The following is a 24812-nucleotide window of genomic DNA, read 5'->3' as shown; positions in this document are numbered from 1 at the left end:
TATGTTATAGTAAAGTCCAACCTATTCAAATAAGTAGAATGCTTAAAAATGTAAGAAACATCAATATTGGCTGTTTTAACTTTAAAAATCAAAGTGTAACCTAGGTGACAATGAAAATCACACGGTTGACATTATAACTTAGTTGACTGGACATACAGTATTCTTAACCATGGACAACATTTTATTCATGAGACAGAATTTAATTACCAAAGTTCCTTTTGGTGAAAACCTCTTATTTTAAATGCTAAATTATTAAACAATATACATAATTCCACAGAGAATACATTGAAATGCACACTAACAAAACTTTAATTTCACAAAGACTTGTGACATAAAATCATCCTTTTTGTATTCAAAAATCTGAAATGAGTTAAGTAAAATAATATATCTATATAAAATGTGTGTATATTTAAAGGTCCAGTCGATATAAATGACATAGAAACAATTAATTATCACAATATTCCATAGATCACTGATGTAACTTAGTTGACAGATAGTTGAGCTCCGGTGTAACTTAGTTGAAAAATAGAGCTGACCGTAACTTAGTTGACCGTAACTTAGTTGACAATTTCCATATTTCTTCCCCATAACAGAAATGGTGGACCTAGCCTAGCTAACCACATGTCATTTTTTAGAGCAGGTTAATGGAAGAATTCAACACAAAATGGAATTATAATGAATAAAACTTTTTAAGTCATGATAATGTACATAACATAGTTGATGGTTAATAATACGGGCGTTGACAATATGCTTTTCTACATCAAATATTCAAAAAACTGAGAGGAGACACGCCATGGTGTGTTTGAAATGACCACCGCAGAGGAAAATGACATCACATGGTGCTGGTCACATGGTCTTGGGACAAACCATTTTTGAGTTACCGGGGGAGGTTTTGTTTGTAACATAGTTGACCAACATTTTGTGGACATGAATAAATTATATTATTTTAAGTATTTAAATACATAATTTACATTTTAAACTATTATTTTCCTTTAATATTAAGACTTTTGAAAAAGATTGCACAAATAATGTATTTATTTCAATGGTTTTAATGGATGTTTTTGGACCCTCAACGTTCTCACATTGAAATCGGACATGGACAAAACTGTACATTTAGGGCTATAATGACACATTTTAAGCAAAATGAAGAATATATCTCACATATTGTCTATGTGATGTTATTTCATGAAGCAAGTATACAAACAAAATGTTATTTGTTTGAAGAAATTTGATTGTATAAGTATATTTAACATCAGTGGACATGCAGTGTACCCTAAATTATAGAATCACCCAGTAGCAGTGGTATAAGCGGGATAATCAACTCCGCGCCGTGCGTTTATAGGAAAATAATGCACTTATCGAAGTGTAAAGTCCCCTCCGCCTGCGGCGTCGGGTCCTTATTACCACTTCGAACGTGCATTATTTTCCTATAAACGCACGGCGCGTCGTTGATTATCCCTTACTTATAGCTTAAATCACATCTACTCTTTAAAGGCATTCCAAAAATATATAATAGGCTACTGAAGATGATCTGTTGCCATGTTACACCCTAAAAACGACCAACTCTTAGAAGAGTCCGTCAATGCAAACGGTCACGCCATTTGTGTCCTTCAGCTTGCACTGGGGGGGTCTTTGTGGACTTGGTTACACTGCATCTTCTGGTGGTGTGAACTGTTAAATCAGAGTGAAAGTAAGAAAGAAAAAGGACAGACAAAAATAATGTATTAAAATAATATTACTATGGCACTACAACAAAACAATCATTCATACACTAATACTGATTAGAAAAACAAAAGGGCAGACACTAAGAATCTACAGGTACATACATACATTATAGACTCAACATCTTTCACTATAACTGTGCGTTCACACCAAGACCGTCAAAAGCGTCAAGAGCGCCGGAAATCATTCATTTTCTATGGAGAGTCGGCGTTACCGGCGTCAAAAGCGTTCTGGGCGTGAGCGTGGCTTCATGAGCTTCGCGGGCGTCAAAAAAAAGTTGAGCCTCAGTTAACTTTATGGTAATTAGCTATGACACGGTTCGGCGTCAACTAATCAGAATGTAAAACTCGCAGGATTGCTGCTTGTGGTTTGTCCGAATGTTTCACGTCATGGCTTTGACGCTTTCAGCGCTGAACTGGGTTGAGCGTCGGGCTATGAGCTTCACCAGCGACTTTGACGCTTTTGAGGGTTTTGGTCTGAACGCACAGTAATTTGTAGGTGTGCGTAGGTGCGCAGTGTGGCTCTGGTGGTTTTGGGGTGGTGTATTATGGGTATTGAGCATCTTGGAGGAATAGGCGATATACAGTTGAGGCCTCAATTATCAGCCCCCCTGAAATTTTGTAACATTACTCAAAAATTCTCCCTACAATGTTCATCCCTGATAAAAATGTAAAAAATAAAACATTCGCCAGTGCTATGATGTAGCATCTGGTGCATTCTGGAGTGTTAATATTACTATTAGGAATGCTTAACCTCAAATTGTGTCAAAATTGGAGTCAAAATGATTAGCCCCCATGTTTTTTTTTTTTTGTGCTTTTAAACACACACGACCAGCCTGTCACCTTTCAAGCCACACCTTTGCAGTCAGTTAGTGCCCAGACAACACCAGAACATTCAATCAGCATTGACTGTTTACCTAAAGATTCCAATGAATAGGCCTACCCATGGAGGTATTATAAGAACTGGAGAAAGTGAACAAGTCCTGCCCCCATTCATTTCAATGGGAATGCTAGGCTAGTGAAAATTGCCAAAATTGAACGATTTTTTCAGGCTTCAACATGGCGTTTCAAGGGGCTTGTTTCCGGTGCCGTTTTACTTAGCCAATTAAGTGCCAGGTTACTGATTGACGTTTGGTACAGAAGGAGAGCTCGTGCCCACACTAAGCTCGTGCATGAGCTGAGAGTGGAACAGCCACCAATCAGCATGAGGAAAACTATGGGAAAACGGCACCGGACATGATGTATTTCTGGAAAATGGCGACGAGGAAGTGCCTTGCTAATCGGCGAAGCTAATCAGTCAAATCCTGACCCCCTGGGCCTACCGGCACTTGAACACCTGTCTGACAGGGGACTGCCTTTACAGGCATGCTGAAGATGAAAGAAATCAGCCTGGACCTCAGAAAGAAAGTCATTGAGGCCTATACTATGGCGGAAAGCTATACTGTAATTTCTAGATGCATCAGTCTCTTCAACAGGTGTGCAAGGCATCATTATACAGTATAAAGAGTTCCAAATTTGTGCAAAACAAACCTAGGTGTGCATGAAAATGCTAAATATCTCAATCTCTAGAGAGAAAAAAATCATCATGTGTTTCTCTATGGCAAGTCACGTTCATAATACGGATTTGAGATCCTAGCAAACTCCTGTATGGTATCCAATTCAAGATTCATATTGCAATTGCATCCAAATTTGTTTGACAAATAAACACTTTTTTTGCGTTTACTTTGTTCATTGCAATGCAGTAAAAAAATATTATAGAGAATCATCATATGTGCACGTCATGTGTGTACCAGGCAAACAAGTCAGGTCAGATCAGCTAGTGTCACAAATATGGAGTGCAAAAAGTGTCAAAAAGTCATTTCTCAGCACTAAATAAAAATTGCCATTTATTTCTGGAAGGCACACACCACATATTTCAGTAAATTACTCAGCCCCACAGTATACCTCCACCATGGTTCTTATATTGCCATTTTCAGGACAGTCAGGCCTACACAAACATGCAAGTCATGTCGGGCTGTCAGCTTGCTGTGGTGAGATACACATCAAAATGTAAGAATTTGTGTAGTATGCTTTTCAAATGTTTATTATTTAAAAATCTACATCAAATCAATGCAAGTATTTATACATGTTATTGTAGCAGATCTGGTAGCCTAGACTGTGCTGAAAAAAACAATATGTGGCACTTACAATGACCAGGATAAATGCTTCTAACTAGAGGTAGTGAAAATGGCCTTACAACAGCTTCGGGCTCATAGGGTTAAACTGGAGCTGTTTGGGCACATGGATGTTGCCTATGTTTGCCGAAAAAAGGGAAGGCCTACAACCATAAAAATACAGTTCCCACAGTGAAGCATGGTGGTGGGAGCATCATGTTATGGGGCTGTTCTGCTGTCTCATGCACAGAGAGCCTTGTTTGGGTGCATGGGATCATGAAAAAGAAAAAATAATGTTGACATTTTGAGGGATAACATCAAGACGTCTGCTCTTGGTCTAGGCTTAGGTCGCCACCGGTGGGGTATCCACCAAGCAAGTTAGACATGTCTAGGCTATCTAGACATATCGAGGCTGCACAAAGCCTTAACTCGGGTATTAAGTTAAGTGATCCTACGATAGCAAATTATACAGATATGTTAAGACCAAGTCGAATGTGGAAATACTGTAGACAAAGGGAGAGCAGGGGAAGGAAAAGCAGCTTTACGAATACGATGTGTGTTGTAAATCGCGTAAAAAAAATTAATGAATAACAAAACGCACATGTGGCAGCCTGTGTTGAATCTGTGGTGCACTGCCACAAATTAGTCTAGCCCAGGGACTAAGAGGGACACATTTTTTTTATCATCACCATCAGAGGGCCAAATGTGGCCGCGCAGCTCCGCACATCTGATTTGAGAGAAGCGGCAAAATAATTCTGAATAAGAACAAAATGTCAATTTTCATGCTCAAATGCATTTTTTAACATAGACTCCCTTAGGGATGGGTATTGATACGTTTTTATCAATATCGATGGCATTATCGATTCTGCCTATCAATCCAATTCCTTATCAATTCTCTTATCGATTCCCAAAAAATGTAGGTGCACCCACATTTTTCATTGCATCGCCTTTAACGCCAAAAGGTCACCTTTTATCGCTCTCCTTTCATATAATGTGAATGATTTTTTAACAATAAGGCGTAGAAAAAGCTTGTCTTTATTTAAAACACAATAAGGAATATACATATTCTTTATAAAGAAGTATAAAGATATATAGCCTACAGTGTATATATATAATATAATATAATTCTTTATATATTCTAATCTATAGCCTACTACTGACATTTCTGATATTCATGACATTCATGACTAGGCCTATTCATATTACAACTCTGCCTCTTTAATTCAGCTGTCGGCTTGAAGCCTCAAATTGTAAACAAAGTAGCATAGTTGGCTAGCTTATTATAGGTTGGACTGTTCAGTTTCCCCACGTGTGTTTAAGTTGCAAGGTAGGCTAATACTTTCTCCTTGGGACAGGCCCTTGTGAGTCTTAGAGTTGGAAAACATTGAGATGATCAGTCAACTTGAATGCAAGAGTTTGAATCAAATTTGTGCAGTAGCCTACGCTATGATGCTAACCGAAATTAATTATAATGTCGCTAGTTGTCTTCTATTCGTCATTGCTTTCACGATTGTGAATGTGCATGTCGAGGGGCGGGTGTCGCGCACGAGAGAGGGAGAGGGAGAGAGAGAGAGAGAGAGCGGGCCAAGGGGGTTACTTATATACAGTTTGGCAAAGTTGCACGCATAGTCTACAATTAAAACTTGTGAAGGAAACGTATGCTTTCACCCGAGCAGCGTCAGGTGCACCTAGAATTATTTTCAGGCACACTCTTAAACATTTTGGGCGCATATGCACTCTGGAGCCCTGGACCGGGCAACGTTAGCACCCCTCCGTAGTCTGTCAAACACATGACACTCTTGGAGATTAATCCCATGCTTCACGGACAAATGTTTTAACATATTGCTGGTATTACTACCCTTACACGATTTGACTTGTAGTATGAGTCGTCGCAGAGGGCGTGTAGTAACACAAAATTTCAGGAAAACCGGAAAAGGTCCGACGTCATGCAGGCTGAGGGAATCGTTAAGGGAATCGATAACAAAAAAGACGTACGATGTCGATGGAATTGATAAATTAAACCCGGTTCCAAGACGGAACCGGTTATCGATGCCCAACCCTAGACTCCCTAACAACAAATAAAAGTATTTTACAGCCAGTGATAAGTATTCTTTTCAGTGCAAAGGGCTCACATAAATCACCATTCAATGATGGCAAAAAATCAGTGGCCCATCATGAAGTGCAAAAACTAGCCTCATATTCAATGCATTTATGCTCCCACTCCATTTTTAAAGGTAAACTATGCAAAGTTTTTCAGTTAATCAATTCGTTCCATACTGTTATATATGATTAAATGAGTCATTACCGGTCGACCGGTGTTTTTTTCCGGCCACCCTAGTGGTCTGTAGCGGTAGAACCACACTTGCAACTTCAGGAGACCTCGGGCACGCACCCATGCTCTACTCCAGGAAGTGTCATGTAGTCCCATGAAAAGGCACGGCAGACTGACCGTTTGAGGAGTTTTGTAAAATATACACGCTAAAGCTGTAGGGGAAGCTCTGCTGAGAAATATACAAGCATAAAACGAGCAAAAACGAGCAAAAACGAAAAGTGAAAGCGAAACCGGCGATGAAATCGCCAATCCTGCATAGTATACCTTTAAAGGGATAATCCGGAGTGAAATGCAGTTTAGATCAATTTTTCGGACTATTGGGAGTACATACGTTGAGTTGACACCAAAATCATGTCATTCGGATGTATTTTGAGAAAGTTCGAGCTCACCGTTTTTAGCCAAAACTCGTTAGCCTGGAGGTGACTCGGGCATGTCATTTCGCCGCTACAAAACGCTATTTTTATACCTCTTCTACTGTTCCAAACAACACTACACTTACGTGGTAGTGAGTAGAGGGTCCCTAAAGCCAAACCGAAGTATCCCCACGTCTTTATGTGGTCGGATAGAGAGTCCAGAATGAATTTAATCGAGTCAGTACCTTTCCGGAAATGTCGCTGTTGCAGCTGCCAACGCTATAACAACACTTTATTAACATTTCCGGAAAGGTATGGACTCGATTAAATTCATTCTGGACTCTCTATCCGACCACATAAAGGCGTGGGGATACTTCGGTTTGGCTTTAGGGATCCTCTACTCACTACCACGTAAGTGTAGTGTTGTTTGGAACAGTAGAAGAGGTATAAAAATAGCGTTTTGTAGCGGCGAAATGACATGCCCGAGTCACCTCCAGGCTAACGAGTTTTGGCTAAAAACGGTGAGCTCGAACTTTCTCAAAATACATCCGAATGACATGATTTTGGTGTCAACTCAACGTATTTACTCCCAATAGTCCGAAAAATTGATCTAAAGTGCATTTCACTCCGGATTATCCCTTTAAGATATGATTAAAAGTTTGAAGAGGGTTGGCTGTACTTGTCCAAAGTGTTCACAAAAGGACTTGAATGAAAGCTCAGATTGTCCCCCTCAAAATGATACCATAATGAAATAGAATATGTAAATATGTCTTTAACAAAGGCCAATAGCAAGACATGCACCAGTGTCAAAATGTGTTTTTTTTCCCAATGGGGGAGCGTAACTTTAACAGGTGATAACCCTAATTTAGCTGTGACTCCAGAAGGGCTATCATACAAAAATGTTAACAACAGACATGTATGTTTTCAAAAAGTATAAGCAACCTTTGCCCCCCTGATTGCCACCTTGAGTGGTACCAACATCTCATCTGGCCCATGGACTAATGTGTGGGAAACACTGTACAGGCGGCGCATGTCATTGCAACATTGCTCTGGAAATCCCCCCCGCATTAATTGAAACGTCAACTTTATTGTAGGCTACTCGAGGCCAGAAAATAAATAGTGACATAATCGATTATGGCACTTTGCGGCATCGATGCTGAATCGTGCATGCCCCACATTGCGATTGCTTCGCCGAATCGATTATTGTTGACACCCCTAGTTGATACATACATACCTCTCACGTTACAATGCATGCCCTCAAAGGCTCTGGTGCGCCCTCCTCTCAAAAAACAAAATTCAGGATCCTGCAAAAAGAAAAAAGAAAAAGAAATGAGGATTGATTTCTAAGCACACCTCAGTCCTGTGTTCAGTGTACCAGCATAACTGTACACAGTGCATAAAGTAGGGTCCATCAATATGGGGAAATTTCAACTGTTCACAAAGAGCAAAGTTTCTAAACATTATCTAACACATAACACACAAATCTATGATTGTGACATGCCATATACACACAAACACCTGTGTACGGAAATAGAAAAAAAAATACAATACATATACGAGATCTACACATCTAAACAGCTATCCTGTTGGCATTTATAAGTCAAACACGCCTGAAGTTAATTGCATAGGGCATAGGCTACTCATGGGTTTCATCAGGTCCCTTTCCACAGGTGTATTAAATCAAGCACCTTGGCTTTCAGCGCAGACTGCATGGCACCTGTGGAAATGGACCTGATGAAACCAAAGAATAGCCTATGCCTATGCAAATGGATAGTCGTACTTGGCTCATTGTTGGTAATTAACTTCGGATGTGCCTGGTCTGTTAATGCCAACGGGATCCTCATATCACGGACGTTAGGGTAGCAGCTAAACCTAAGATCCTTCATTCCTCCGCTAACCCTCTCTGGCTAAATTGCAAAGAATCCTCGAGGTAGTAAATAGTGTTAATGTTAGTTAGCTTGCTTCGTTCGTGCCATAGAAGTACAACTAAGCCAGTTAACATTTTTGCTCCACTTTATTTTCTTTCACAGGTCAGAGGCTGAGCAATTTAATATACACGTAAATTGCATCCAAGTTGCAAAGAAACAACGAGCTAACACCCCAGCTAGTCAATGTTAGCTACCTTGAGCTAAACAGCTAGCTTCGTTCGTGCCACTTAGTTGGTGCCACTTCTATATATTTTCCCTAGCTTGCACTTCTTTACACAGACATGATAAATATTTTTCGGTTGTTGTCCTAATTAATAATTGTTAATTTAACTGCATTTCTGAATTCTTTCTTTCCGTTTAATATGGGTGATAGAACTTCACGAACAAAGTTTAAACGGATTGATAATAATCAACATTTAATCTGAAATAGCTTGAAATATGTAGAGTTATTGTAAAATGTTAAGGGAAAATGCTAGACAAGACTTACCTCAAGTTCACCGTAATTTCGCAAGATTTAAGTCAGGCGTTGAGTCTTCTCTCATCCAAAGTTATGCACAGGTCACTCCAGTGATGACTTGAACTGCATGCTTGCCGTTTGCTACAACCGTTGAAAACCGGCTTCATACTGGTAAAAATAGGCTAAGCCTTTCAATTTAAATATCCTTCGAAACAGACTCGCCGTGAACTGAATAATAAATTATTATTTATTAACATAACGTGCAGCTTAAAAGATATGTCGTACCGTTTGTTGGCCGTCAAGCGATCAAGACATGCGCGGTACACATTTCACAGAGGAATCGTTACGTTTCCTATTTCGTCATTATGCGCATGCGCAGTACGGATTTACAGCCAGTCACGGATCGTGTACTGACACATAGTCAACATAGTTAGCAATGTTAGCATAGTTAGCATTTTTTAGCATTACTGCTAGAAATCATCAGCTAAGTTAACTTATCAACCTGGTTAGCATTGTTAGCATAGTTAACATTTTAGAATACCTGTTAGAAATTATTAGTTAAGTTAGAACAGGAATGTTTAAGCTTTAAAATGTCTACCTTAACACTATCAAGTCTCTTTAAACTATGCAACCACCATGTTTACCCTAGCTACACCTTAGTAGCCATATCTACATTTTTTTGCATTTTCATGCACTGGTAATTCCTTGGAATTGCATTTCTAGTTATTTTCTTTATTATTATTCCGCTGACAGCTTTTTCTAACCGCAATTTCTCTTCAACCGTTTAACTTAGAAACTTCATTCAAACTTTGTAACGTAGGTATTCTAATGGATCGGGTTGCTATGACTTTTCAACTTTGTAACTTTTATACTTTTTGAACTATAAATTAAAAACTATTAAAAATTTCCCCATAGACTTAACATTGGCCTCTATGACATCACAATCGGGTCGTTGAGCAATTAGAATCTTATGCCAGGTGGCCAGCCCCACCTGCAGCAGCCCTCTCTCTCTCAGGCTTTAAGCATACAATCTCTCTGTGAAGACTACATATCCTGTTAACTGTTTCCTCTGTCCACAACTGTTTCAAAATAAAAGTCCTCACTGCAATAATACACTATTAAATCATTTAACCACTGAAACTACTCAACTATTTAACTGTTCAACCATTCCAACTGTCATTTATCATCAACTATGCCTCCAGTCAACTAAATGAATCCTCCATGTACCTAGCAACCAACATAGCAACCATTAAAATTAAGCGTTTTTGACAGTTTCCATAGCAACCAACATGATTATACTACAGTAACTTCTTTATTCTTGATAGTGGGCACCATGGATACCCTAGCAACTACTGTTTCAAAATAAAAGTCCTCACTAGCAAGTTAGCATTGTTAGCATGGTTAGCACAGTTAGCATTGTTAACATAGTTAGCATTTTTAGCATAACTGCTAAAAATGATTAGCTAAGTTAGCTCATCAACCTGGTTAGCATTGTTAGCATAGTTAGCATTGTTAACATAGTTAGCATTTTTAGCACAACTGCTAAAATGATTAGCTAAGTTAGCTAATCAACGTGGTTAGCATAGTTAACATAGTTAGCATTGTTAGCATAGTTAGCATTTTTTAGCATTACTGCTAGAAATCATCAGCTAAGTTAACTTATCAACCTGGTTAGCATTGTTAGCATAGTTAACATTTTAGAATACCTGTTAGAAATTATTAGTTAAGTTAGAACAGGAATGTTTAAGCTTTAAAATGTCTACCTTAACACTATCAACTCTCTTTAAACTATGCAACCACCATGTTTACCATAGCTACACCTTAGTAGCCATATCTACATTTTTTTGCATTTTCATGCACTGGTAATTCCTTGGAATTGCATTTCTAGTTATTATTATTCCACTGACAGCTTTTTCCGTACGCAATTTCTCTTCAACCGTTTAACTTAGCAACTTCATTCAAACTTTGTAACGTAGGTATTCTAATGGATCGGGTTGCTATGACTTTTCAACTTTGTAACTTTCATACTTTTTGAACTATTAAATAAAAACTATTAAAATGTCCCCATAGACTTAACATTGAGATTATGGGCCCCAGCCGTGGCGCAACTGGCAACTGGTTCGATTCCCGCCCCGTGGTCCTTTCCGGATCCCACCCCAGCTCTCTCTCCTACTCGCTTCCTGTCACCCTACACTGTCCTATCTGATTAAAGGCATAAAAAGCCCAAAAAATAATCTTTAAAAAAAAAAAAAAACATTGAGATTATGACATCATAATAGGGCAATTAGAATCTTATGCCAGGTGGCCAGCCCCACCTGCAGCAGCTCGCTCTCTCTCAGGCTTTAAGCATACAATCTCTGTGAAGACTACATATCCTGTTAAACTGTTTTCTCTGTCCACAACTGTTTCAAAATAAAAGTCCTCACTGCAATAATACACTTTTAAATTATTTAACCATTGAAACTACTCAACTATTTAACTGTTCAACCATTCCAACTGTCAGTTATCATCAACTATGCCTCCAGTCAACCTACATGAAACCTCCATGTACCTAGCAACCAACATAGCAACCATGGAAATTAAGAGTTTATGACCGTTTCCATAGCAACCAACATGATTATACTGCAGTAACTTCAGAGCCCGTCTACGGAGAGCCTTGCCACTCGCTATTAAGTCCCATTGTAACGACTTTTGGTTGCAGTTCCACCAAAATTCCACTGGGGGCGGTCGCCTGAGTGCAGAATGAATGGGAGCCTATGGAGCTAGACGGCTAAAGTTGGCTCTTTCACCCAATTGTCATTGAGAGATCTCAGATTTGATTGTAGTTTTTGCAAGTTCAACATAGGTTATAGGTCAAAAGTTGAATGAACGAGTACTTATGTCCTTCCGATTTCTTACAGGTTGAGTTGTTGTTGCCCATACCACGCTAGCATTCTGCTAATGAAGCTTGAGTGTATGACGTCATTTACATTTTAAAAGACGTTTTAAAGCAAACAAGTGACTCTAAAAAATCAAACACCACGCAATACGTAATTTCTTTGCATCCCCTTTCGAAAACAACATTCAAATTCATTGACAAAAAATTATATTTTGAGAAAAGCGGATTTTGAGGGGTATTGTTCCATAGACCGCCATGCATTCTGCACTCCAAATGTAGCGCCTCTAATGGAACCAGCGTGGAACTGCAACCATTTCGAAACCGGAAGTATAACGACAGTGGCAGTTCTCCCCTTATTAGACATTCTCTGGTAACTTCTTTATTCCTGATAGTGGGCACCATGGATACCCTAGCAACTACTGTTTCAAAATAAAAGTCCTCACTAGCAAGTTAGCTAGTTAGCATTGTTAGCATAGTTAGCATTTTTAGCATAACTGCTAGAAATCATCAGCTAAGTTAACGAGTCAACCTAGTTAGCATTGTTAACATTGCTAGCATAGTTAGCATATTTAACACAACTGCTAGAAATCATTAGCAAAGTTAGCTAATCAACCTGGTTAGCATTCTCAACATTGTTAGCTAATAATTTCTAGCAGTTATGTTAAAAATGCTAAGTTAGCCAATCAATCTAAGTATCACTGTTAATAGTTAACATTGTTAACATACCTGTTAGAAATCATTAGTAAGTTAGAAGTGGAACGTTAAAGCTATCCAAATTCAAATTTTAAACGGTCTACCTTCACACTATGAACTTTCATTAAACTATGCAACCACCATGTTTACCCTAGCTACACCTTAGTAACTATATCTACATTATCTATCTGGACTTTTTTGAATTTTCATGCACTGGTAATTCCTTGGAATTGCATTTCTAGTTATTATTATTCCGCTGATCGATTTTTCCGTACGCAATATCTCTTCAACCGTTTAACTTAGAAACTTCATTCAAACTTTGTAACGTAGGTCTACTAATGGGCAGGATTAATTTGATCTACTGGACAAGGCAATTGGAAAACGACCTGCTAATCAACCAGAGGGAGCTCTTAACTCTGCTACAGCTAGTGCCACGGAGATACTGGAAGCTATGTGCGACCCCAATGTTGGTCCTTCGTGTGAAGACGGTAAGTTTTCATCTGTTCATTAAAAGTTGTTGTGGTTTTATAGGTAACGGTTACTCGGTTAATTTCGTATGTTTTTGTTGTATAATGTTACTCACTTGTTACCTAACGTTACTTGTTGATTAGCTATGGGTGTGTTTGTGTATAGTAGCTGCTAGTTTGCTTCCAGCTGTTGAGGTAAAGTTGTTAACGTTAATGGTACGGTTACAACAGCTAGGCTGTCAGTGTAGCTAAGTCCTGTCCTGTCCTGCCCTGAACTGAATTGTGTTGATCGTCTGATCAACGTGAGAAATGTGATATTTGATCATTAACTGAGACTTGCTGTAGTGTAATGTCTTGTATTTTGTATTACAAGAAGTACAATGTGAAGACAACGACTCTGTGGCACCCATCAATGAAACACCTCAACCATCAGCAGACACTCACACTGGATTTAGAAAAGGTAAGGCAACATCTGGCTATGTTACACTGATCATAGCCTTAGCTACACAGTGTAATAATACAGAGCAGTATGTTTTGCTCAGTTTGCATTGCCATCTCTTGAAACTCTTGCCTTCAAACAGCTATGGTCATTTGTTCAAAACAAATGTTGTTAGGTTTTTAACTATAATGTATTATGCCATTATCTGTTATTGCATACACTATATTGCCAAAAGTATTGGGTCACCTGTCTTGATCCCCATATGACCTTCAGTCACATCCCTGAGCTGGGCCCATTAGTTCCAGTGAAGGGAACTCTGAATGCTACATCATTAACCAATAGATTTCAGACAATTCCATTCCTAAACATAGTGAATACTTTACAAGAAAGACATTCACAAATTGTGTTTTCTCTGAAGTAATGTGGCAAAAATGATGGTTACCATTATTGAAATAAAGCTATTATTGTGTGGTGTTTTTTTTTTTTTGTAGGAAAAAGAAAGTCACAGCAACAGGACCTAGTGGAGCACATGGAGAAAGTAGATGAAAGAAGAGACCGATTGTTCCTTGAGCACAGCCAGAGATTTAATGAAATGTTCTTAGCTCGAATGGAGAATACTAGCAATGCTTTATTGGGCCTCATGGGACGAATGGTCTCCGCAATTGAAAAAGAACAATAGTTCATTCACACTGACAGTATGTCTATCGATAATACCATTTATACAATTTACTATACACTTAAAGGGATATTCCGCCATTTTTGGAAATACGCTCATTTTCCACCTCCCCTCGAGCAAAACAATCGATATTTACCTTGTTCCCGTTCATGCAGCCATTCTGTGAGTCTGGCGATACAACTTTTAGCTTCAGCCTAGCATAGATCATTGAATCGGATTAGACCATTAGCTTCTCGCCTGCTAGCTTCATGTTTAAAAGTGACTAAGATTTCTGGTAATTTTCCCATTTAAAACGTGTCTCCTCTCAAGTTAGAAAGTGCAATAAGACCAACTGAAAATGAAACCTGGCGTTTTTCGAGGCTGATTTGACATGGAACTACACTCTCATCTGGCGTAATAATCAAGGCAACTTGCAAACTACTGGCACTACTACTGCTTGTTGTCTATGGGGACTATTTTCAGATGCTGCGTACGATATCACTGCGCCTATGGTACGTTTGCAAGTTTGCAAGACTTCACTTCTGCAACACATGGAACCACATTCCCCCTACCCTTCTGTGGCCATCGTTGGCTTGAAAATTTACCTGCTGCAGAGAGGGCCATTGAAATTTGGCCCTTTATTGAGAAGTTTGTTGACTTGGTGAGATCAAAGAAAGTGAAGAACCCAGGGAATGCCTCATTCGACACCCTCATGGAGGCAACAAAGGATCCTCTTATCTGTGCCAAATTACACTTCTTTATGTTCATAGCAAGAGCATTTCAACCATTTCTGGAAAAATATCAAACAGATGCTCCCATGATGCCCTTCTTGTGGAAAGACTTGGAGGATTTGATCAGGGTAATTATTTGTCATAACACCTCAACACCTTTTAATACACAGAAATGCACAGATCTAACTCAAATGTTTATTTTGTATGTATTCATTTTACTAGAGCATTCTGAAACGATTCATCAAGCGTGATGCATTGCCCACAAGTCCATATAAGCTAGTGAGGCTTGATGTGACTGACCAGAAGCTTTGGCTTGGACCAAAAGATGTTGACATTGGCATGGGTGCAGCAGCTCTTATCAAGGTGGGTATATTCTGTTTTGTCAAAGTAGTTCACAATGACATGTAGACATCAACATTAATGACTCAACCTGTGTGTGCGTTTGGCATGTTCTGAAACGGGTTGCCATTAATCTCTGTGTTATACTTAAAGGAACAGTATGTAGGAAATACATGTTAATTAATCATAAAATGGCCCTGATATATCACCAGACATTAAGGAATCATGATCATTTAAAATACCAGTTTTGGCCACAAACTTGCATACTGTTCCTGTAATTATTGCATGCTATGTAGAAGGACAGAAATCCTGTAGAGTTGACAAACCAATGTTTTTTTTCTGTCAGGGACTGTCAGGGGCCAAGGGCAGGGTAAGCGAGCTGGGTGTGTTGCAGTTCAAAAAAGAGTGCCAGGTTGCACTTTCAGGAATATGCAAGAAAGCACTGGATAAGTGCCCTCTAAAATATGCCACTGTCCATAACATGATGTGTCTGGACCCAAGAAAAATGTACTCCAACCCTGATGAATCCCTGAAGAAACTGAAGTGCCTCATTGAGAAGTTTGTCCTGGACAAACAGTTGACAGGCGGGATATCTTCTGGTAAATTATAGGAATAAGAAGAAATGGCAAGGTGGCATGACTTGAGTGTAAATCAGTGAACTGTAGAACCCAGGCAGTTTTCCTAGTAAAAATATAATTTATGGAAGGGATTAACAGAAAATGAATGGAATTAGTGTGAATTTGACTTTGTCTTTGATGCTCTGATGCTATTGTTCTATTTTTTTTTATTCATACTGGCTCTCCTTTATGCATTATTACAGGTGATGTTATTTCTCAACAGTTTGAGAAGGCTCTTTCCAATGAGGCCAGGTCGCTGGAATTTGCCAATTTCCAGCCCTCTGTGTCCAGGGTTGACGCTTTCCTGTCTGAGAATCTCAATTCCTACACTGATCTGTGGAACTTCTGCAAGAAGCTACTACTCCTATCACACGGGCAAGCTGAAGTGGAGCGGGGCTTCTCCGTCAATAAAGAAGTCGAGACATGCAACATGTCTGAGGAGACGGTTGTTATTCAAAGGCTCATCTGTGATCAGGTGAAAGTTTGTGGGGGGGTGACGCAAGTGCCTCTTACAAAAGAGCTTATCAGTTATTGTGCCTCAGCACGGAGCCGTTACCGCGCACACGTAGAAGAAGAAAAAAAGAAGAGAGAGAAAGAAGAAAACTCCAAGAAAAGGAAATATGTGACCTTCCACGGCGAAATCAGTCACAATGTCCAAATTTTCAAAATCAAAGTTATTACGTTTTCAGGAAGGGGCATAATCAACCTTCAAAACGATACCTATATCTAATGAGTTGAACGTCATATTACTGAAATATAAACATTCAAAGGAGTTGAGTTCATCCTGTCATGCCAATAGAAAAACGGAGAAATCTGCCTCTGAAGTTAACCGTCGGCTCAACACTCACGAACGCTTTGTAAGGTCGCCGCTATTACAAGATTTACGGTACTGGTATCAACGATACAGCATGCGGATGGCTTGGTGGTTGTCAATGAGTGCATTTACCGTAAATATTGGAATAGAGCGGCAAAAACGAGACGCCTCTAACTTCCTGCTTCCTCTAACTTTCTCACCTCAACAAACTCACGTATTTAGACTACAAAAGGTCAGTTTTTCGGCGAAATGTATTCATGGCCGTACAGTGTAGACCTCCCACTGTTTCAAAACACTTACAAAAAAAAATCCACGATGTTAGCACAAGTGACATAAATGGCCATTTTTCTCAGAAACGCCTGTTGCGACAAGCGACTGGTTTTGCCGTGGAACGTCACATATGTGGAAGACAATCTCAATGAACTAAAGAAAAACAAAAAAGTTTTTCTCGAAATGTGCTCATCTTTAGAGAAGGATGCCGATAAGCTGGCAGAGCAAGCAGAAAGTTCTGCTGGCAGTAAAATGGCCACTCTGATCACGGAATCCAATTGTTTGAGGAGACGAGCTAAAGATAAGCGTAAAGAACTTACTGAGTTAGATGCAGAAATTGAACAAAAAACAGCAGAATTGACAAAACTGTCCTGAGGGCTTTGAGTTTAAGAACTAGAGGGTTTCCTTATTTGGATTATATGATGAATGTACAGTATACTGTCTGAGCCTAGGTAAGCAGTTCATTCTTGTTTGATCAACACTGTGGCTTTATTGGGAAGGCCAACGCCATATGTTTTCATGCTATTTTGTGTGTAAACTGTTTATATATATTTTTTTATTATTATTTTTATTTTATATATTTCATATGCTTTGGATTGCCAGGTTGGCCTTAATCCAATTCATACTTTGCACGTGACGTCACAAAGATCGGCTGGCGGGCAAGAACTTCATTCACCAGCAACGAAACATAGTAGCTTAACCAGGGATATAGTTACTAGTTTGTAGGAATTTGGTATTTTGAGGCTTAAACAATATCGTCGCCGTCGGGCGGAAATCTCCAAATCCATTAGTTTTCAGGGAGAAAAAAAAAAAAAAAAAACGACTTATTAAACAAGTTATTAAGCATGTATGCCTCAAGTTGGTATTATACCTTGCTATCCTTTACTTTGTGTACCAATATTTCCTCAAACTCATGTTTAATCGGAGATCCGAGATTTATGACTTGGGAGCAGGGAGATAGGAGTTTACGCTGTCATTGAAAATAATGGTAGGCCTATGAGAGACGGCTGCTGCTAGCAATGTTCACCGAAGTCTGCGGCCGCGTTGAGCCTTTAGACAAGGCTTTAAGAGCTAATCAAAGCTAAAGATTGTAGTAGCCTAACATACATCTTCCGGAATATATTTGAAACGTTGAGCTGAGTGATGCATTACGAACATAACACGATAAGACGATGAGACGGAAATGAATCTGCAAACAAAGTTTGCTGTCGCGTTGAGCCTTGTCAAGAGAAAAGGCTTTACTAGTTAACCAAAGCTAACGATTGTGATTGCTTTCTACACATTAGTTTAAAGGTTTAAGCGCCATGAGTGATGCAATATAAAAAAGATGAGCTGATAGGTCGTCTAATAGGCGGAAATGACAACTTACCTTGGCTCACGAGCTCTCTCTTGATTTTTAACCAAAACAGGCCAACTGATGTCACCATTTTCACTCGTTATTATCTAAAAAAACATCATTCTCCCATAAATAAAAACCTTGCTACTGGGTATTTTACATGCAGTACCATAGAGGCATAGTCTAGAACTAGACCTGGACAGCTGAACTTCGAATCAATAAAACAATAATAAAGACAACAATTTAATGGTGGTATCCAACACATTCAATTCATTTCAATTCAAGTATTATATTAGAAACATTTCAAAACTTCAAGGCACATGTATAATATGTCTAGCAATAATAACCCTAGTAATAGTAACAGCAGTAGATATTAAAAATACATCAATGACTTGTATGAACACAGATTATGGTTATGGTTATGGTTATTTAGCAGACGCCTTTGTCCAAAGCGACATACAAATAAATGAAAATACAAATGAAATTAATGGTGAACAATTACAAAATAGGGAGAATAGAAGAAATAGGGAGAAATAAAACAATGAAATGAGAATAGCAATCTAATGAGTCACTCAGTGAATTATATAATAATGATTATGGTTGAGACTTGTTTTACTAAGCCTTACACTAAGTGTATTTGTGTTTGTGAGCAGGGTGGGTCTGTGTGTCTGTGTGCATGTATCTGTGAGGCTCTGTGTGTTTTGTTACATTGCCATCCTATATTAGTGAAGCAAATTGACGTAAAAGCTGTGAAAGTCCTTTGGGGTGACTTCCTTCAGGTCTTGGAGATGTTTGAATTTCAGCTCTGAGCACGCATTCTCTGCATCCAAGTCCTCTTCACTTCAACCGTGGAAAACTGCAAAATACATACACAAACCAATCGTGCATGAATGAGTTAGGTCTTTGTAAACTATAGCTGAAGGACCTTATCCAATGTACAGATAATTATACCAAAAAAAGAAAATAATAAGTAAACTACAGGAAAAATGGGGAAATGTTGTGGTTGCCACATGGGGCAAACAGGAGTGAGGAATTGGTTGCCACTTGTCAAAATTTGGTTGCCCGGGGCTACTGGGCTACCGTTAATGTCGAGCCCTGCATCTAACCTACCTGTATCAAACTGCACCTGCTTTGGAGCCAGCAGCGAGGCCTCCTCTCCCTCCAGACCATTGGGAGAGTATCCTTGGATTTTGCTCACACAGCTGCATTGACGCCTGACCCATCAGCCTGCGCACCTCACGCTCAACAGCTCTGGGGTCACTTCCTATCAGTGTTACTGTATCCCTTGCCTCCATGTGCATTCTGTCGGCCCTCTTGATCCCTCTTGATCCTCCAGGCAGTAGTCCCCTTCTGGTAGTACTCAAGGGCCAGTTCTGTGGCAACGGAGGGCCACATGGTCAGTTGGCAGGATGAGGGCTCAAACCTAAAGGGAGGCACAGATGCAGTGTTCTACAAGAAAAAGACATAAACAACTTGAATCACACCATACAGAATCAATTTTGAATACACACATGCCCAGAGTAGAAGTAAAAGCCTATCACTGCACATATTAGTGGTGCATTAACACACATTAAAAATCAGGTGGTCTGTTCACATATCTAAAACATATTTAGGCCTCGAATTTCGACTCCACACTGTAGTGACAACATCTACAGGGACTAAACATGCTAGCCAGATGATCTGATGAGGGCTTAAACACATTTTCAGAGACCCTCAACCCTCGTAAAAGTAGTAACCAAAAATAGCCCATTCATCACTGTTTTTAGCATGCAAATTGCGGTTGACATGTCTACACTTCTAAAGCATATTTACACAACGAATTTCAACTCCATACTATTGTAACACCATCTCTATGGTCTTAAGAGGTGAGCTAGAGTGTCTGATCACGTTTTAAAGTATTACAAAGTGATCGAGACGTCAGGTCATTACAGTGGCGATTGGTAGCCCATTCACTCATTTTCAATACATTTAGCATGCTAATCGCGAGTGATATTCTAACGCATCTAACGCATATTTAAGCTTTACATTTCGAGTCCACACAGTGGTGGTACGTTTCCCAATGTCTCAATATGTAAAATCAACAGTCTGATCACAATTTAAGTGCATTTCAGAGAAATCGAAGCAAGCTGTTTCAATGTAAACAAACGGGGCTAGCCTAGCCTGCTGGTGCACAAAATCAGTGTCAGTATGGGGCTAACGAGATTATCACGTAAAACCTTGAGTATCAGACAAATGATCCCAAAATACATCTTGTTGAATTCATTAGTTAGCACATAATTCGACCAAACGTACCTGAGAGTAAAAAGCAAGTCCGATGTCTATCATCAGTAGCTGCTAACGTCCATAGGTAGCGCCGTCCGTCTGTCCACACTAAATGTTTGGTAGAGACTTTGCCAGCTTCAAATAAATGAATAAATCAGCAGGTGCTGTGTATGGATCACAAGTTCCGAGTATAGATATCTTTTCTTGATACCTAATATTGACATTGTCTGACATAATATGGTCTAAATAGTTGATTGATTCTAGTATTCATGTCTGCTGGCCGCTGTTCGTCGCCATTTTCCAACGTTTGTTGCCCGCCAGGTAACCATGGCGGTCACGTGACTGCAAAGTATGAATTGTTGATGTCTACACATCACTGAAAGCTGAACAAAGCACTTTAAAATAAATATTTTTTCCAACAATTGTCTGACTGGGTCTTGATCCATTAGGTCTAGGCATAGAATATTGAATGTGCTTGCATTTACCCATAATTTAGAAAAAGGATGATTAATTGTAATGCCTTGGGGCTGGTGTATGTCTTTCAAATTGTTATGCAGGCAATTTAGAAATAACTTAAATGCTGAGTTTGTACATACACAGTTAACCATGCCAGGATGGCAAATCAGCTCCTGGTATATAAAAACAATGCTTTTTTGTCGCTGTGACCGGTCTTGAGCTATCTGGTGAGCTGTGCCGCCCAACGCTTCGCCATTCTGTGATGATTTTTTTTGCCGTGATAAAGTCTTAAATTTTCCTGCTAGAGGACTTAAAAAGGTCTTAAAAGTCTTTAAATTTGCTGTTAAAAAATGTGCAGATACCCTGTGTTGTCTATTTGTCTGTAACAGAATATCCAATAACACAGAGAGATATGTACGTGTGTTTGTGTTCATTCATCTTGGGTATTGAAATAGAGCATTAATGCAGCCCGGACATCTGTTCCTTCCTGTTGGCCCCGATCAGGTAGAGCATGTACAGGGGGTTGCACGTTCACGTGTGTTTGACCTGTCTCCATACTCCTCACAAATGTTGTGCAACACACAACATGTCAGCACCATTTTCTTCACCATTTCAACTTTACAGTCATTTCTTTTCATCAAACACCTCCACCTTCCTTTAAGCCTTCCAAAGGTGGTCTCCACAATTGACCGTGCACTACTTATTTTGTAGTTAAATCTGTGCTGCTCGGGTGTTAGTCGTCCTGTGTCCGAAAATGGTTTCATAAGCCATTTCTGTAGTGGATAGGCAGGGTCTCCAATCAAAAACTGTCCAATATCATGCCCTGAAATATTAACTTTGTGTTGACTTAATATTTCTCCATCACTTAATCTCTCCCACAAGTCTGACTGTCTTAGAACTCGAGCATCATGGACACTTCCATCCCAAAACAACCCTTTACCATTCACAACACCCTGTAGCACTATAGAGTGCCACATTAAAATAATCAGTTGCGTATTCCTCTGGTGCTATGATTGGAATGTGACTGCCATCAATGGTCCCCACACACTGTGGGACACCAGATTTGTCTCTGAAAAAAGTTGACATTTCCAAGAACATTCTCTCATCCGGGACTGGAATGTGTAGTGGAAGAAGCACCGCAATAACGGTGTCGCAGAAGTCCCTGACAGAATTCGAGACTGTGCCCACACCAAAAAGATGACCTATGCTCCTATACTCGCTGTTGGTAGCCAGCTTCCAAATCGCGATGGCAACCTGCTTTCTCACAGGTATGCACAGTCGGTAATTTGTATCTCTTCTGTCGAGTGTGTGTCTTAGGCGGCGGCAAATATAATCAAAAGACTCTGGCGAAACTCTGAAGTTTTGAATGAAACGAGTGCGATTGAACGTAGGCACAGTAGTATCCCACCACTCGGTCGACCGTGGATGTCTCCAAACTACAGGTGATGCTCTTCGTCTGAGCAGCCATAACATCTAAAACAACGAAAGGTAAAGCACAATTAGGCTATTTGTTGTGTTAGGCCTACAATATCCTACGCTATAAGTTACATATCTTACGCACCCGTCTGGAGTGCAGTCTCCGTCTGTTACGTATGCTGTTCGTGTTAAATACATGCAACCAGCCTTCAAATTCCACTAATATTAACTTGTAAAGTAATTTCAAAACCACAAAAGATAGTAGTAACTTTCGGTCTGCCATTTTCGGAATAAATATCGCTCGTGAACATTACAATTGTAAATATAGCTGCAAGCAGCGATGGGGGGGCCAATCTTTGGAAATGTGGAGAGGGACCACCCCCCCCCCCCCAATGACCACTTGTGTTTAGGTTTGAGAGAGAGAGATGAAAGCATTACTGAAAAATGAGCTGACTTCCTGTGATTATAGAGCCCCCCTAGTGGTCAAAAGACATGAAATGGGAGAGTGGGCGTGTGCAAATGGAACCCCCCCCCCCCCCCCCCCCCCCCCACGACCACCATAGAGGAGGGTGTGTGTGCTTGTGTCTGGGTTTGAGAGAGAGAGAGATGAAAGCATTAATGAAAAATGAGCTGACTTCCTGTGATTATAGGGCCCCCTAGTGGTCAAAAGACATGACATGGGAGAGTGGGCGTGTGCAAATGGACCCCCCACCCCCCCCCCACGACCACCATAGAGGAGGGTGTGTCTGCTTGTGTCTGGGTTTGAGACAGAGAGGATGTGAAAAAAAAATAGCCAAAATTAATTTCTATTTTTTTTTTTTGTTTGTGTGTGTGTCCTTGGGATGTGTTCCTATGTCCACTTACCAAGTTTGGTTTCGATAGGTGAAAGTGTTGTTTATTATAGCGCCCCTAGTGTTCAAACGTCACCAAATTTAGTGTAGGTCCTCAGGATGTGCTCACAAGTCCACGTACCAAGTTTGGTGTTGATACGAGAAAGTTTTGCTAATAATAGCGCCCCTAGTGGTCAGAGTACACCAAATGTATTGTGCGTCCTCAGGGTGGGGTCCCAAGTCCATATACCAAGTTTGGTTTCGATACGTGAAAGCATTGCTGAGATATGAGCCTACTTCCTGTTACTAGAGCGCCCCCACAGTTGCAGGCGAGCACTTCCGTCAATTGTTCCATAAAGCAATGCAATTATAAGTCATGGTCTGAAGATGGTGTGTGCAAATTTTGGTGAGAATCGGATGAAATTTGTGACCTGTGAAACTTTTTGACCGTTTTTGACCTTGTTCTGCTGGTGGCGCTACAGCCTGAATGGTAAGTAAGGGATAATGGCCGACGAGGTGACCGGTTCGATGGAGACGGAGTTACCTCCGCCGTGCCATTATTTCCATCGAACCGGTCGACCTCGAAGGCCGTTATCCCGCTTATCTCCCGTTATTCATCACATGTATATTTATTCCACCGTTGCCACTTGTGTAGTGTTAATTTCCTATTACAATGTAAACGTTTACATCGCTAAAACTGTCTTGATTGTGGAACTACTTTCCGCCACATATCAACTTTCTACTTGCAGGACAAAACTGCTGTTACTAGTTCAGTAGTTCTAAATGGATGGTTGCTATGGCCAAAGGCCAGTCGTTAGTTCTAAATGGCTGGTTGCTACGGCCAAAAGCCAGTCGTTAGTTCTATCTCTCCCGTTGTCAAGCGGGCATATCCCAGGATTCTGATTAACTTTAACTTTGAAAGATTGCTACTTTTATAGCCTACATGGCATCCAACTATAGCTACAATCCACCTCCGTCATATGCTACAATGTTATTATGGTTCTGCACGTCGGTATTCAGCTTGGATGCAACGTGACCGCTCATTAAAACTTCGTAACGAGTTTGGCGAATTAATATTCAAGTGTGATACGGGAACTACTTCAAAGGTAGCAGGTTATACGAAGTTAATGGCCACCCCATCAGCCAATCAGAGAAGAGAATTCCATTGTTGAGGGAGATAAAGTTTTGTTAAAGAGACCCTATGCAACTTTTTCATAGTCATAAAATCGCTCAGAGATCGTTGTTTTGCTTGACTGACCAGTTTCATCAAAAACAGTAATATTTCCTCCCGCCCCCAGTGTCCCTATCCGCTATTGCAACCTTGCAACTTTCTGATGAGCGATCGTCTTCAGTTTACATCTGGAAGTCAGAGACGCGTAAGGAACAAGAAGAACCACGCTTGCAATTTATATATTTATATATAGCCTATATATGTATAAATATACACGCTAAAGCTGTCGGGGAAGCTCTGCAGAGAAATATGCAAGCATAAAACGAGCGAAAACGAAAAACGAAACCGAAACCAGATGCACGCATTATGAAAAAAAGTGTCTAGATTTTTTTAGTATTGATTTTATTACTCTATATGAGCCCAATATTGAAAATCAGTTGGAATTTTTTAAAAATATGCTTTATATAGAAGTTATGTTACTGTCCACGTATGTG

At 39.8% G+C, this 24812-nt stretch overlaps 2 long non-coding RNA genes across 2 annotated transcripts; both read right to left on the bottom strand.

The window, feature by feature from the left end:
- Positions 1-1466: 1466 nt before the first annotated feature.
- LOC134077596 (uncharacterized) lies at positions 1467-9258 on the bottom strand. Its single transcript, XR_009938698.1, has 3 exons — positions 8975-9258; positions 7794-7863; positions 1467-1671 (listed from the first exon to the last, which is right to left on the bottom strand). It is a non-coding gene; the product is annotated as an uncharacterized LOC134077596 (long non-coding RNA).
- Positions 9259-18792: 9534 nt separating this feature from the next.
- LOC134076303 (uncharacterized) lies at positions 18793-20773 on the bottom strand. The gene is made up of 3 exons (XR_009938598.1): positions 20476-20773; positions 19294-19632; positions 18793-19039 (listed from the first exon to the last, which is right to left on the bottom strand). It is a non-coding gene; the product is annotated as an uncharacterized LOC134076303 (long non-coding RNA).
- Positions 20774-24812: the final 4039 nt, after the last annotated feature.

The sequence above is a fragment of the Sardina pilchardus genome, chromosome 3 (genome assembly GCF_963854185.1).
Source record: "Sardina pilchardus chromosome 3, fSarPil1.1, whole genome shotgun sequence".
NCBI lineage: Eukaryota > Metazoa > Chordata > Actinopteri > Clupeiformes > Clupeidae > Sardina > Sardina pilchardus.
Note: the sequence above shows the minus strand (reverse complement) of the source record. Positions and strands in the feature narration are given on the sequence as shown.